The following is a 15,182-nucleotide window of genomic DNA, read 5'->3' on the forward strand; positions in this document are numbered from 1 at the left end:
CTGCACGGCAATTATCCAGTCACTAATATTATAAAGCTCTATCTTTCTAGGCTGGGGTACCATATGATGCAGCTCACACTATTGGCTAATAAAACAATACAAAAATGCAATGATGTACAGTTAACATATCTTATTACACCAAACTTGTGAAAGTGGGTTGCTGTATTTTACATGGTTGCTTGTTGGTTTAATGCACACTTGGTCTTGTTCAAAAAGGCTGAGCACACGTAACATGGGACAACCAAGGAAAAATGATGTAACCTCGTGTGAGTTAAAATTTGCTAGCTGCAGTTTACAGTTGTCATTGTTCTTTATACTACTGGGCATAATAAGCCTTGTGTATCTTTGTTTACAGATGACGATTTCAACGTGTATTTTAAGTTCCATATACTATGTACAATATTTGATGGTGGGAAAACTGATCCTAACTGTAGAATGGTGAAATCATAAGCTTTCTCTTGCACTTGATAATTAGTGTACAAACATGTTTAATTACATTACAATGAGCCATAGTAAAATGTGTGAGTACTTCTAGACAGAATGGAATCACATGAGTTATAAGAAAGACCTTGAATTCATAATATGATGGAATAAAATAACTATTCCTTGGAAATTCAGCAGCGGGGCATTAAGGGTACATCTGAACTTTGCTTACTGCATAAAGTGAACCTGTGTTTCTCCTGTACAGAACAAAGCAACAGGTTTAATTTAATGGTTGAACTACTAGAAGCCCATATTTATATTTCTGCCAGTCCGTTCAGGCACTGCAAGTAAAAAGAACTATCCACAACCTGCGTATAGTATGGAGATCATGTGTCTTACTCTCCTTTTTCCTACATTAAAACATTGGTGATTGGCTGCTCAGGCGTTCATGGGGTAGGAAAAACACCCTTTGCCCTATGTAACCTCCAAGTCACGACTTGGCACTTCCAAAGAGTTAAATCTTTACATTTCTGGTCACTCAATAGAGCTTTGTGGGAACAAAAGAAAGATAAGTGTAAGCTGCTGGTAGGTCACCATTAAAGTGAACCTATTGCTTTGTCCTGCGTGGGCAAATAACATTGCAAGTCATCTTTTTACAACCTGATTTTAGTAAGACTATTGGAAAGAAGCTTTAAATTGTCAGTCAACTTCATTTATCTTGTTGGTGTGCGTATACATTTTTTTATGGGACATAACAGCACACACTTCCTGTGTTTAAATAAAACCTGTCATGAGAGAAACTTGTGAGCAGCTTTTGTTGACTTAATCATTCTTGTTACCTGGTTGTCATGTTGGACCACTGGTTTCAATAGTTTGATCCACTTACTCAACAAGTATACAGCCAATTAAAGCAACTCTTCTGCCTATTTCAAAGGAGGAACAAGCCAAAACTTGCAAATAAAGGCCACTTTAACTTATCTGCCCCACTGTCTGATCCTGTTCTCTTCGCGCTCTTGCAGAGCAAAGCTGCTAGTAAAATCTTCACATCTTGCACATTTCTGGTTGTGCTAGATGGCTGCCTCCCCTCTCATGTGTTCTGGTTCCATCTCCAAGTAGTAAAGTATATCACCAGCACACCAAAGTAAAATCTTCAACGAGAGTTCATTTTATTGATGTACACACATCTCGCCATAAAGCAACATTTCAGGGGGCCACTCAGGGTCCCTTCACCCTGAGTGACCCCAAAACGTTGCTTTATGACAAGATGTGTGAAGATGTTACTTGTGTCCTGGTGGTGATATACTTTGCTACTTGGATTTGAAGTGGCGCCATCCACTATCACTGCAGCACCCACTTTAAAAGGACATACCAGTAGGGAGTGCGGTGAAAACCTCTTTGGAACTGGTTCCATCTCCAGGCCCCTACGGCATCACAGCAGTGATAAAGGGGCCAGGTGATGGAACCAGAGATTGTTTTGGGGTATACAAAGGTTTTTCCTGCAGCTTTGCTCTACCAGAGAGCAAAGATTACACAAACAGGTAGCAGACCAGGTAAACGGATTATTGGTTTGCCGCTGTTGGCTTGATTCATTTTAAAATAGGGGACAGTGCGTCTTTAAAGGCTGAGTTCATATTTCTGACCATGTTTCAGGACCATGATCTTCTCCTCACAGGCTGCTGCAGTTGTTTTAAATTGACCCTTTGACAGGATCTGTGAATGGAGAAACATCATGTCCCATCAGGCACCATGGTAGAGAAATTTGTGGTTTTAATTAAGTACAAGTGCAATGACATCACTGCACTTGTAGTCTATTGACACTTCCCCCTGTCCCTGTTATTGCATTCTGTACCTTGGTACGGACATGGACAGGAGGAACAGTCTGCAGGAGCCAGAGCATTGCACCCGCGATCTAATAATGGCAGCTGCAGTGCTTTACTGGCTCCTATCACTGGGTCAGCTAGACAAAGTATGAAGCCAGATGATCGATATGACAGACAAGCATTTTCAAAAGCAGGTCAGCAATGGCAGCTTATATATTTCTCTCAGTACAAGTTTCCTTTAATATAAAGCCAAAAACTAGGTTTTCTTTTATATGTTCAGGTGACTGAAGGCATGTGATTTATTTAGGTAGCTATTCTGTTTGTATGTTTCAGATGTGTAACTAACTTTGCCAGTACATTAACCATGGCATAGGAGTCTGCGTGACATCCACTCCACTCAGCTGGTTGGCATTGATTGTTGCCATTTTCCATGAGTTCTATTATGGAAGTGTTAGTATATAATTATGATCATTATTTGTCACTACAGTCTTCATGTTCATGGGCTTTAAACTTGCTAAACTTAAACTCCATTGAAGTTGAACTCAGAGCAAAACCCTTTTTCTAGTTTTCAACTCTGGGGCAATGAATATATATGTATATATTGTGGCATTGTGAGGCAATACCACGGTGTTAGGTGGCCTCAAAGTCACCCAGGGTTCTCAGCCAGAGGGGCTGAGTGGCTCCAGGAAGACATTACTGGTACCAGGAGAGAACAGCCTTTTCAGTTCTTTCCGGGTTTTCTGAATCATAGTTGGGATCCTGGAGCCAGGAGATTTCTTAGAGCTCTGGGTGGGAGGAAATCTCCATTCCTGGGTCCATGCTTTGGTGGTGACCAGCACCTGATTGTGCACCTGTGTACATCCCTCTTGAAGTGTGTGCTGGGATGTGTTCAGGGCCCCACCTGTGAGTCAGGAGAGCTCCACCCCGGAGTCAGTGTGGAGGCCAGTGCAGCAGGGAGCTGCGGGTTTGCGAACCATATTGAGAGGATTGGCATGTTATTGCCGTTGTCTGGAGGAACCAGACAGTGGCCCTAAAGATTGAGGTCGGAGCAGCAGTGCTGCAAGAGAGACAGATGTCGGTGAGCCCTTATCTGTTATATGCTACAGCGAGCTATTTATGTTGGATTTCATGTTATCTACCGTTTTGAAAGCAAATAAACTGCATCTGACTTGCACCTCCGGTCTACAGTGGAGTGTCCTTGTTACAATATACATATACATAAACACACAGACAAGGTCAGGTTTATTTACATGCCATTGCTAATCTTCTGTGTGCTGGCTGCTCCTACAGTACCTCACTATAGGGGCAAGAGATACTTAGGAGATGACCACATAGAACCTTATGGAAAGCTACTGTGGTGGCATGGTCAGCATACAGATGATTGGCACAGGGATGTGAACAAACCCAGGAGGCCCACGGGTATGATTGCGATAAAAGCTACGTCTAGGTTAGCATGGATACACACAGAGCATGGATACACATGAGAAGTTCTGACTTGTTACATTCTTATTTCAGATCAGTGACTTAAAATATAACTCTACTTTTGGTGGAGTTACACAAGGTGGACTTTGGTACCCTCCCAGATCACCTCTGCTATAAGTTACAGACTTACATGTTCAGCCTTCGTGGCACAGATTCAAAGTGATCTTCCAGGGTAATGCACAACACAATATCCATGCAGTCCAAAGTATGTTTCGCACTCCATTTCCTCTCCACTCCACTAAAAGTGGAGTTACACTTTAAGCAGTATTTAAAAATAGAGAAAGCCAGGCAACCGGCTTTTTCATACGAAGGCCAGCAATGGCAGCCTTCTTATTTTTCTTCATTCAGGGATCCCCTTAAATTATTGTTTAATTCTGTTACATGTGTTTTGCAAAACAATGTACAGTTCATAATCTGCCCTAGATCTGTACTTTGTGAAACTCTGGAAACAGCCAACACAATCTGTTTACATTATGCGGGTATATTTAAATAGAACTTTTGAAGTCTTTTGATCAAGCAGTGAGTTTTTTTGGACACTATTGTATGAATCCGTCCTATAATTTATTGTGTGGACACACTCTGCTCTTTGTGTAGCAGCCATGGCTGAAACAATAGCAGGAAAGTGGAAACCACAAGAGGAACTGTAGCAGGTTTGTTTATTATGGAGGCCTTAATTATATCTTCCTTATTTAAATGTTTTCAATTGAATAAAGTCGGCTTACATAATATTTCCGCTATACAGGGAGGTTAGTTTGAGGTAGCTCAGTCACATGAGCCAGAGTCTGTGCATGCCCTAACCTTTCCATAACCTCTCACTGGTCGTCTTTGTTTACAGCTCAGGCACAAGGACAGGGAGTGGAATGTACAGTCCACTTTACCGCTGATAACTTCTCCTAGGGAAGTCCTTGATGGTGATGGAAGGCGATTCAGCAATTTACCTCTTTACAGAATGGCAGGAACTAAATTACAAGGCCCGAGGTAAAGCCTTTTTACTCAAAACTCCAGATAGGGGGCTAATCTTTCAAACTTTGGCTACACATATTGTTCTAGTTAGAAAAAGAAGCAAGACCTGTAGATGAGTTGTGTTTTAAAGTGAACCTGTGGTTAGTCTATGGACGTTCAAATATTTTCATATGCTAATTAAGTTGTAAATGAGATCTAAAAGAAGCCATCCCTGACCTCTGTAACTGCAGACAGTGTGAAGAAATAAATCCTCTAACTTCACAGCAGAAGCACTGAAGTTGTTTACACTATCCTCTATGGAAACTCAGCTGTTCTTGCTCTCTCTCCAAAGTCACTTAGTAGTTTAGCTCACTGCAGTGACTCAGCAGCCAAGCTAACTCCTCCACCCAGCAGTGACTCCGGAGCAATGCTCTCCCACCTAGCAGGGACTCAGCAGCCTTCTAGTCTATATTTTAGGCACAGTGCAAGAGATAAGATCAGCATGACAGCCAGGGAACTAGCAGTTTGTGATGGGGAAGTCAACAATGGCAGCCTTCCTACTTCTCTTAGCAGATTTCCTTTAAAAAAAAGCTTTTATGACCATAACAAAGGAGCTTCTCATTCCTAAAATGCTAATTTTCTGGCTGTCATGCTGTCTTGTGTGCTTCCCTCCTGACCAAAAACATGTATGCCGAAAAAGACCTGTGACTTTCCTGTTCTAATTCTAGTTCTACCAATGCAGAAAGTATTAAAAGCAGAAGGTCAGCCATACAGCCACTCAATTAGTATTTTCAGGAGGTCAACAATAGCAGCCCCCATATTTTTCTTGGGAATGGTTTACTTTAGTATTAACCCCTTCATGACTGAGCTTTTTTCAGTTTCTGTTTGTTAATGACTGATGCAAGTTTACATGTTTGCTCTGTGATTCTTCCACGGCAGCAATATTTTTTATTACAAAGTGCACCCACACATATTATATATTGTTATTTTAGAGGAAAGATAGAGCTACATATGTATATCACATATGTGTGCCTAACGCCTCACTCAGTATGAATAACATATTAAAAAAAATGTGAAAAAAATATAAAAAAACACCTTTTCTCCAGTTTTGATTATTATTATTTTTTTAGAAAAATAGCACAGCTAAAAAAATGGCATTAAAATAAATTCATTTATTTTTCCTTTATTTGGAAACACCTCACTTCCCTAGGATTTCAAACACATTTCTGTAGTTCTTGGCCTAAAACTAAAAGCTAACATTTTATTTTTTTTTCGCTAAAAAATATTGGTGGTTAGGTTAGGTTAGGTGGCCTACAATGTCACTGTCACTAACTGTCACACTTTAAACATTGCCGTCATGAGGGGGTTAAATAAAAAAAATTAATCACTTAGGGTGAAAAAATCTTACATTTTCATTGTAAGGGGTTCATTATAGATAGATAGATAGATAGATAGATAGATGATTTTTATTTTGTTACTTTTTTTCCCACTTTTTTTGCCAATTATATCAAGCAGTCACTATGACTGCTTGATAATTTAATTAATTTTTTTTTAAATGTTTTGGTTATTATTAGGCTTCTCCAAACTTAGGAATAGCCAATAATAACCTTAGTGACTGATTCTGAGGTGCTGATTCTGCAGCATGTTAGAGTCACATCTCGCTAAAGGCTTCTGATCGTTCCCAGACGATCACAAGCCTTGAAACATTGTTTCTGCAAAGAAATACATTGTTACATGTTTCTGAGCTGAAGGATGTAACAAACAGCCTGTACACATCAGGAAGTCCAGATCTCTACAGAGCTGTCAAAACTGTAATAGCAGAGCGGTGTGCACACCGTTCTGCTCTTTCAGCTGTCAAATACCGGATCCCTGATAACGATCCGGTATTTGTAACAGCTTAGTTCTTTCATTACTACCTCAATACTGAGGCATCTATTAACGAACGGTAATAGCTGATGCTCAGCGGTTACCGGCATTCCTGAGTTCCAGATAGCACTCCACGATGGAGACGTACAGTGTACTTCTCCAGTCATGAAGGGGTTAAGCTGGCCAAAGACAACATAGTAGTCATATCCATATCCAGGATCCAACCACCACACCAGCTTTCCACCATCTGCCACTTTTTTAAACACAGGTTTACACATTTGTGTCTCAGCCCTTCTTCAGGCCCCCCAATAAGGGTCACAGCACAAGACAGTTGGCCTAAGGGGGCAGGAAGTGTAAATACAGCCTTAGGGGAAAGGGAAGCTAAGTGATCCTTTTATTTTCCCCCTGCATGGGAAAAGGAATGGTTATCTGTAACACCATGGTTTGTTTAGCTTTAAAGCTGAATTTTAGGAGGAATCCTTCTTTCCACCCCAGCTTCCCTTTCTCATGTACAGCTGTAGAAAAATTACTTACCTCTGTGGTCCCTCTGATGTCACTGCAAGCCCCAGTAAAGCACGGTGATCTCTGGCTGTTGGGAGGAGAACGCGTGTGGCTCCCAACTCCTGCCAGCGCTGACATAAGCACTTTAGTGATATCCTTGACTTGTTCTAGACAGCTGTGACCTACAATGTGCCATTATGCCAGGGGCATATGTATGGTAAATAGTGCCTATGGCAAGCACTGAAATTGTGCCCCTGTGCAAACATCTGACACCCCAGTTCTCACACACCCAGGCACACATGCTAGAGCTGCTAGGCCTGTAAAGTTTATGCGGAATAATAAGTAACATACAGTACAGTGTACAGAATGAAGCGGTCTGGAATTTAGCAAGAAGTACAGAATGAGGTGACACGGAATAGGGAACATACAGCATGACCTATAGAATAAAGCGGTGTGGAATAGGGTATGTACAGCATTGGATATGGAATAAAGCGGTGTGGAATAGGGAACATACAGCATTGGATGTGGAATAAAGCCTCTTTAGGTATATTGTGCTCAATTCAGACCCATATCACCATGTGCCTGCATTAAATGCAGTGACACCAAAGCCAAATGGTCTCCAGTCCCAGGCATTGGGGCATGAGGACAGGTCTTTGCTTGTAAATAAGCAGCCAGGGTAGAGGAAGCTTACGTTCTTCACGTCTGCCCGGAACTGCATTACATGATTCATCAAAGGAAGTGAGTAGTGTAACTTCCTGTGTCCCGGCTCTATGGTTATATGTGCCAACAGTGATCGGCTGCATTGCCTGCCTGCTGACGGGACATCTGAATGGGGACACAGCTTAGCTAAAGGGCAAAACATTGCCACTGTCCCTGAGTGGTGTTGTGCCTCCCCCACTCAAGTGGTGCCCAGGGCATGTGCCCTGCCTTTCTACAGAATGCAGCCATGCCTTCACAATTTGTTGCTCTATGGGCACATGCTAGCTTTACAGACAAAGCTCTGTTCCCAGTGGCAACGCAACTGTTCCAGTGACTACAAGCAATATTTCAAGTATCTGTGCAAGTGTAAAGGATCAAATTAAGTAATATGCAGAAAATACTAGACTATTACCACCCTGTTTAATTCCATCAAGCTTGTCAGAAGTTGGGTTGTAAAGAATTTTTTACTTGGTCAAACTTGGCAACTATGTGTTTCTAATCAACACCTGGTTTGGTTCCATTTCAAACTACAATTCATATCAGCAATCGTAATTAGCTTAAAAAAAAAAAAAAGCAGATGATAAATGCAGTGGATCCAGATGGCATCACTCCAGCAGATGTGGTTGAAATATGTTTTTATTACCATTACACATTTCATTTGTGTTCAAAACACATGTAAAGTGGATGAAATCCAAAGTGTGAATTAGCCGTAGCAACCTATGGACAAACTTGATTGTTACACCTGTCAGCAGTGATTTAAGTAACATGCCCCCTCCTCAACCCTGACATGTGACCGCACCAGTCAGTGCGTTATAATATTGCCAGTCACATGTTATTAAAAGTTTAGCTTACACTTTAAAGTCATAAATCTCTTAGGCAAAACTCCAAGAGCAAGCTATTTACAGACCACCTCGGAAGGCTTCTTGGTCGGTCTAGAGCTTCACCATTTTCATCATAGCAGCTTACACAATGGCTCCCATTTTTAGGGATTACTGACTTCCCATGACTCCACTTGTCACAGCAGATGCAGCCTGAGTTTGTACATGCTGCTTAGGCTATTTGTCATTTTAATACATACCTTTGCTTCCTGGCGTGGGATAATTCATTAGAGCTGTGCACAATATCCCCATAAAATCCAGGATTTGTAATATTACAAGCCTACCAACGAGAAACTGGTGTGAGAATGACAGTAGCAAAGGTCCATTGTTCCCTGGCAAGTGTACCCAGCAATAAACTGGTAAAACAATAGGTTAATTAACTGATCCTAGTTAGTCTAACAAATAGGAAATGGAAAATTAGATCACTGCCAATCAAATGCTTCTAATAAACCAAATAAAAACCACATTATGTTTTTGTTTTCTAAAGCACTGTGTATCATCAATTCACATTTTTTAAATATAAAACATGTTTTCACCTTGTTTGCATCTCCTGAGCCTCTTCCTGTTCACATTGCCTCTTCCTGTTCACATTCCTTCACAAAAGCATGTGCTTTATTTCTCAGGCTGGCTTTCTTCATGGTGGCAACAGCGGACCATGCCTCCGTAAAGTGTGTTAAAATGGACCCTTGCAATCTTTGTTGGAAGCCCGTGTGACAAGGTGCAGGAGTATATGGGGGAAACAAAAACCAACTCTATAAGAAATTGTGGCTGGTGATTTTTTTTCAATTCACTCTGGTACTAAGGGGTACAAGACTTCACATAGTACCCAGGGCCCACAGAAATCAAGCCAAGGGCACCCAAGTTTTCCCTGGTCTTTTTCTTGCTTGCTGGCTGCTTCTATCTCCTCTCCACTTAAGTCCCCAGGGCACCACGGTGAGTTTTGCTAAACCAGGTCAGACTGCTAGTCCCAGGCCACCCACAGCTTTCCACCGAGGGTGCGGACCAACACTCACAAGCTGCATCTACCCAATACTAGGATGTGCTGGGGCGGGGGACAAAATCTGCCACTTTTTTTAAACACAGGTTTACACATTTGTGTCTCAGCCCTTTTTCAGGCCCCCCAATAAGGGCCTTAAATTTGCCTAAACTTTTAGTAGAGCACATCCCTGAGCCTTAACTAGACGGTGTGAGTGCTAGCTTATATTAAAACACTATGTTGCAAACATATGGAAAACATCAAGCAATGCAAATACAGGTAGGAAACCATATCAATATAACATGACTGTGTGAAAACAAATCAGCATTTCAATACAAACATAATTACACATAATATCTGGGATGAGGTAGACACAGAACTTTCCCTTACGCTGGATGATGTCTCTTAACGGATAGCACAATATCTTCTGCATTGGGGCATACCAATATAAAAAAATATGGCACCTGATCCTAAAGCTGGTCCTGTACTCATTACTACGTGGAGGGGTACAGAAGATGCCATTTGTTTCAGTGATATAACATTAAAGTGACACTAAACTCAGGAGATAAACCTTCAAGTACCTTTCCTATTAACAAAAATGTATCTTATTTGTGTATCACTCAGCTGTAGATCCTCAAATCATCTCTGAATTGGTGCTGACACTGTCCTTCCTTCTAGAGAGTGGCTACTTTTGCTCCCCATGATCCCTGTGTGTGTTTTAAAGTAGCCACCACTCCAAGCTCACTCCTGTGATGAACTGCAATCTTGATACAAATGAGTAAACTAAATGTGAGATTGCAGTCCATCACGGAAGTGAGCTTTCATATTCTTTGGGCTTGGTGCCCCCGTTCCCCAATTCTCCTGTTTTGGCATCCTTCAGGGCATTTCTATAAGGGAATCATTATTTGGGTGCTACATACAACCCCTCTATCCTGCCATATAGCTAATGCTAGGGCTATATGGGCAATTTGTAGTACCGCCTTGTCAAAACTAAAATTACCTGCGATTAATCACTAAGGGGTTTAGCTATATTTTTTTCACTCAAGATTCACACAGCTTTCACTCTATATCCACATATTCTCATTTTATCAAATATGAAAAACGTGTGAATTTTGTGAGTAAACATAAACAGATTCCTAAGAGTACTAATTTATGACTAAGTAGATTAAATAAATGGCTCCCTATTGTGAATGTTAGAACAATCACTCACCCAAAGATGGAGCATTGTGGGATTGTTAAATGAATCCCTACTGTACGCTACTGGTTTAGCTTGCACTATAGGGAGCCATTTGTTCCATCTGCTTAGCAGCTGATCATTTAGTGGTACAATTTAGCTAGTAAGAAAATGCCATGAAAATAAGGTGCTCAAGTGATCCAAACTAACAACCGTTTTGTGCCTTTATTTCAGAGGCCAAGGTACCGTCCTGCTAAGTATTCGAAAGAGTAAATTGCAGAATGTTGTTTTTGATAAAGTATAACTATGGCCTCCCATTAAAACAAAATATATGATGTTACAATTAATTATAAGTGTATCTGCATTAAAAGTTTTCTCTTAGTTACCCGGCAAAATCCCACAAACTTGTTGAGTCTGCCATTGAAATCCAGCTAATGCAGCTTCCTGTGATGGTGTGGCAACGATGCTGAACTCAGAGCAGAATGCCACTCTCATGTAGGCTGCGCCTGCTTGCACCACAGTGGCATCAGAAGATGTTACAGGGGACATGGTTATCAGCATTGTCTGTAGCCTGCCAATCAGCACCTGACCACACTTATTCTTGCACACTGCTTTCTTGAGTTACAGCGCTGTCTCTTTTGCTAAAACCCTCCCACTGTGAGCTCCAGTGTCTGTGAGATGGAGCTTGTGAGACACAAATGAAGGAGGATTTGACTCAGCCAGGAAAGGTAACGGAAGTTTTTTGTTTACTTTAGAAGTCTTGTGCATCAAATAGCAACTGGACTTAGGACTTGTTTAGACTGTTGTGCAGGGGCTTTCAGTTGTACTTTACTAGACTTCCCCTTTAAACATTTTAAACTTAATTAAAATAAAACTGATAAACACTACACCTTGTAGAGTGGGGGAGGGTTAGAAAAACCTGTAAGTTTTTTTGTTCCTGTATTTGTCCCTGTTTTGGATATTTCTTCTCTTCCTATACAGGGAATAGTGGTAAGGAAGTGTGGGACCCCCTTCCCAAAGGGCAGGCAGACAACGCTAAGTTTTATTAATTACCTACTCTATAGAAACTATAATAACATTGGTTAGAGTTGATATCTTAAGAGAACAACATGCTCTACTCCTTTAGGCCTGGTTCACACCTGTACGTTTTGTAGCGTGTTCAACGCTCTACGAACAGTCTACAAAACGCTCAAACATGAAGATCCCATTGTTTTCTTTGGGTATGGTTCACACCTTGCTGTATTTCAGCCCGTCTGAACGCGCTACAAAATGGCCTACGCCTGAAAAGGTACATGAGCTTCTTTGCGGCGTTTTTGTCGCGCGTTTCCATTGGGATACAGCCGACTAGCCCTCGGAAACGCGTGTTTGTCGATGTTTTTTTTTTACCGCGAATCGCGGTAAAAACGCGCATTGCGAAACGCGCGTCAAACACGCATATTCGATACACCTAGGTGTGAACAGAGCCTAAGTAAATCAACCCCTATACAAGTTGGCAGGTGCTCCAGCTTGCACATGTGCCTGTGTAGCTTTACCCTTACACCTAAGGGTAAAGCTACACAGGCAATTGTATTCTTTTGCAGAGAAGATATTTAAATATTTACTGACACCCCATTAAGCTAGAGCTACCCAGGAGATTTTTAGTAGTTCAATCGTAATACTAAAATCACTATTAATCCCTGGGCTTCTCAATCGACTTGTAAACACGTGAAACACACGTCTCCTTATGGAGTAAGCTACACCAGCCTTTCGTAACCAGGATGCTTTCTGGCTTCCTCTAGGGTGCCTCGAAATTTTCACACGGCATCTAGGCTCCGATTTGAAAGGGGGGACTCCTGATGTGAAAGAAGGGGACTCTGATGTGAAGCGATGTTTCTAATGTGTAGAGGGACTCTTATATGAAAGGGGGCTCATAATGTGAAGGGGGAAAACCCACATATTTTGTGTGGGTTTCCCCCCTAAAAATCCCTACCAGTTATGTCAGATAAGGGTCTGGTATGGATTTTGGAGAGACCAAACATGGGTTATTTTTCCTTTTTTGCCATTTACAGTTTTTACATTTTAAACTGGGGTGCCATGGGATTTTGCATACTTTTAAAGATTTCCATGGCTGAAAAAAGGTTGAGAAACACTGAGCTACACAAGTAGCATGCAGAAGAATCTTCTAATTAACAATTGCACACGATTGGAGCATTATGCTACTATCCAAGATTGATTGCTACTACATGCCACTTGTTTAACCTACTCCATAGGATATGGAGCCATTTGTTAAATTTGCAGGGCTATTCACAAAAGGGTGAAGAGTTTTGGAGAAGGCAGGAACACTCTAGGCCAAAATAGCTGATTTGGAAAAATTCTCAAATTCAGGTCACTTTCCAGTTCAGCTGTATTGTCCTAGATTGTTCACTTCCCCTGCCTTCTCCAAACACTTCACCCTTTTGTAAATAGCCCTGTTAGTACTCAATTGCTATTCCTAGCAATAATTTAGAACCAATTTTCGCAGCACAATTAAGCTACAAAAAGTCTCCCATGTACCTCAAGCCCAATTAGGTGACTGCCTGCAAGTGGTTAAATATCAAAGTTAAAAAACGAGATTAATATCAGCATTGTAGCTTAGCCCTTAGTGATGGTTTTCACATTGCCTCTCAGAGGAGTGATGTTAAGTTTACCCTTTTTTCGAGTTGCAGATTCCATATGGTCCTGCTGTTGCACTAGACAGAGTTCCATAAGAACTAGAACATATGTTAAATACATGTCATGGTTTCCATGGCCAGGCCAAGCATTAAAACACTTGTCTTAAATTTCAGCTTTTACTAACTGGAGTTAATACTGTTCTTATAATACAAATGGCAGGAGGTGCAGAAGGTAAGGACATGTGTCATCTACTTACAGAAGTTGTAGAATAGTAGTAGCTTATGTGTGCAGTAATGATGGGAAATAAGACAAATGTGTGGGTGACATTGAAAAACCTTGTCCAGGTTGCAGACAGAACAATCATTGTACATTATAGATTTTTTTTTTTTGCCTAACTACAAATGTATTAAGGATTTGTTTTTTTACTGTAATATACTAAAGGAGAAAATCAGGACTTTTTTGTCTCTTCCCCATTCTTATCAACACAAATAATTACCCAGCAAATGTTTCCTTATACTGGTCCTCTTTGTAGATTCAGTTGTAAAATGATTAAATTAGAATTAAAAAAATGATATTCTGATTGTCACGGGCTGGCGGGTACCTCCCAAGGGGGATGAGGGAGGCTGGACGATGCATGAGGTATCATTGCCTGACACTCTTCCTTGGACATTGCCTGGCATGCTGATCAGGTATTGCAAGAGCCTCAACGTTCCCCCATCCAGACACAAGGTAGTGGCTGAAAAAAAACACGTGTGCAGAAAATCCCACACTGATACCGCTTAAAATTTACATGCTTATGTGCAACCTCCCGTCTGACACCTCTAGTCAGTACACTATGTTCTCCAGAAGACTGGCACAGAGGCTTCCCAAGACAACACACACTACTCTCACTAGCAGTGACAGGTTAGGTAGGACGGGCAAAATTACTTCTAGAATTAGTACGCACACCCAAACATTGTCTATTACTGCCAGCCACCACTAGAGGGAGACTTACCCAAAATCAAGCTGGCTGGGCACACACAGGAAGATGCAAATCTCGCATCACATGCTTCCAAGATTCCCCACTTCAATCACTTTTTGATTTAATATCCCTAGGCAGGCAGTGCATAGAATATGTCACAGAAAGTTACAAAAAAGTTTAAAAAAAGGTGGGAAATGCGCATACACACTTCTTCATGACAAAACACTACTGTGCACAAAGTTTTCGATAAATAATGGCACCAGACACACCCTCAGACGACAAAAAAAAAATAACTGCACGCTGCTCCTCTTTTGTGCAAATCAAAAGTGGGGCATCTATTTTTTCTCACACCCCAGTTACAAATGAACTGACTTAACACATTCACACTTGCACAGCAGTGATTGGGGAGACAGTAGCCTTGAACGAAACGCGTTGATAAGACAGTGTGGTGAACAGAAGTTTTAATATAACCGGAGTGCGGATCATTTTTGACTCACCCTTGTAAGAAGAATATTACTCTCCTGCTCCTGGGGTTTTACATTTATTAACCCCCCCACCTCACCTCTATTCAAGCTTGGTTTCACCATTTTTACATAAATGGCCTCGGGCGGGGGGGAGACATCTATTGTCTGCCACATTCAATGCTGTTTTAACCCCTCCTAGCTCCAATTATGCAAATACAATCAACACCTGGTTTGCGATTAACAGATTATGTAGATTGGAGCAACATTCACCATATTTTTTCCCAGATAATTTATGTACATGTCATTCTGAATTGAGAAAGCTGGTCGGATGACCAGTGAAACGTCTTCAAGAAAAATACAGCAAG

Source organism: Nanorana parkeri, unplaced genomic scaffold (assembly GCF_000935625.1).
Source record: "Nanorana parkeri isolate BGI_ZX_2015 unplaced genomic scaffold, ASM93562v1 scaffold602, whole genome shotgun sequence".
In the NCBI taxonomy this organism is placed as follows: domain Eukaryota; kingdom Metazoa; phylum Chordata; class Amphibia; order Anura; family Dicroglossidae; genus Nanorana; species Nanorana parkeri.